Genomic DNA, 1,927 nt, shown 5'->3' with positions numbered 1-1,927 from the left:
ATCACCAGGAAATTCTGCAGAAAATTACTCTGCAGCAGTCACTGACGGATACAGCGACGGACCGTGTCAACTGTGACAGACCGTCGCATTAATCCGTCGTGCTAGGTACGTCTTTCTGTTATTTTCAAACTAGGGCACATGCGACGGAACCAACGACGGACCGTCACAAACGAGACGGACCGTCGTCGTGGAATCGTCGCGTCATTAATGAGGCGTACCCGACCCGACCCGACTGGGGGTTTTTAAAAAAATTCAACATTTAAAACCTCCAACCCTTCATCACCCCATTCCTTCACTCTTCGTCCTATTTCCCTCCGTTTTCAACTTCCAAAATCATCTCCCTCTTCAACCGATCATTTTCCCCAAATTCTCCAAAGTCCTAAAAGTCCTCATCTACTAGTCGGAGCTGCTGCTGTGGGTGTCTTCTTGATCACCAAGTACCTTTCCCCTCTTGTTTTTCTCAAATTCTCAGGTATGTGTCTCTAATTTCTACTCATTTATATTGCATTTTTGTTTATCAATTAGTAGTAGTCTAGTTCTTCTTGATACGTTCATTTTTATCAAATTTTGTCTGACCTAGGTTAAAAAAAATCCCGAAATTGCCGTGTTAAAACCCTAGAAATAAGTGCCTTAGCATTGCTAGTTTACTACGTATTTGGGTTAGACAAATGTAGGTCAAAACACTACCAATTCGATTTGGGTCAAAGGGGATGAATGGGGCATCTCCAGTTCTGTCACTGAGTTACAGAACGAGACCCCGATGACGGACCGTCGTATTCATGACGGACTGTCACTGGGTCTGTTCAAACCGCCCTAACACTCCACTGTCCAATTTTTCTCCAAGTGTCCACCAACGGCCACATGCGACGGACCATTGTTCCCGCGACGGTCCGTCCTGTACAAACGTTCTGGTTGTCAGAGACCTTATTCCTAAGGGTCTCTCACTTTTTCTAAGTGTCCTTCAACGGACACATGCGACGGACCGTCATACCTACGACGGTCCGTCCTGCACAACCGTTCTGGTTGTTAGAGACCCTTTTCCTAAGGGTCTCTCTCTATTTTTTTAAGTGTCCTCAAACGGACAACTACGATGGATCGTCATACCCTCGACGATCCATCCTGCATGACCGTCATGACGGTCAGAGACCCCTCTCCTAGGGTCTCCATATTCGTACATGTGACGGTCCGTCCTGCATGACCGTTTCGATGGTCAGAGACCCCTCTCCTAAGGGTCTCCATACTTTTTTTAAGTGTCCTCTGACGGACTCCTACGACGGACCGTCGTACTCGTGACGGTCCGTCCTGCACATACCATCATACTTGTCAGAGACTCTCCTTCAGGGTTCTCCATATAAACATAGTCTAAGTAAGACACGACGGACCCCATGACGGTCCGTCGTACTCACGACGAAGCGTCACCTGGTCCGTTGTGTTTCACTGTTACTATAGCAATATCATTTTATTTTAATTTTTTTATTTATTTAGGGCCCGTTTGGATGGGCTTAATAAAAGCAGCTTTAAAAAAGTACTTTTAAAAGTGCTGAAACTTATTTTTAAAATAAGCAGTTATGCGTTTGGATAAACGTGCTGAAGTTGTTATGTAAAACGTGAAAAGGGAAAAATGGAAGAAAGAAATATTAGGGTTATATGGGTAATTTGGAGATTGTATAAAAATATTAAGAGCAAAAAGATAAAAATGTGGTCAACTTAAAACAGCTTATAAGCTAAAAAAAAAACACCCCTACCCCAGCTTTTAACTTTTGGCTTAAAATAAGTTTTTTTTGACTTAAAATAAGTTATTTTGAGTATTGCCAAACAGTTAAATAAGTCAAAAACCAGCTTTTAAGTCAGTTTAACCAGCTTTTAAGCTGAGCCAAACAGGCTCTTAGTGTGGTTTTGCTTGTCTTGTTTGTTCCTTCTAGTACTA

Source organism: Solanum pennellii, chromosome 9 (genome assembly GCF_001406875.1).
Source record: "Solanum pennellii chromosome 9, SPENNV200".
Classification (NCBI taxonomy): domain Eukaryota; kingdom Viridiplantae; phylum Streptophyta; class Magnoliopsida; order Solanales; family Solanaceae; genus Solanum; species Solanum pennellii.
This window is presented reverse-complemented; position numbering follows the sequence as displayed.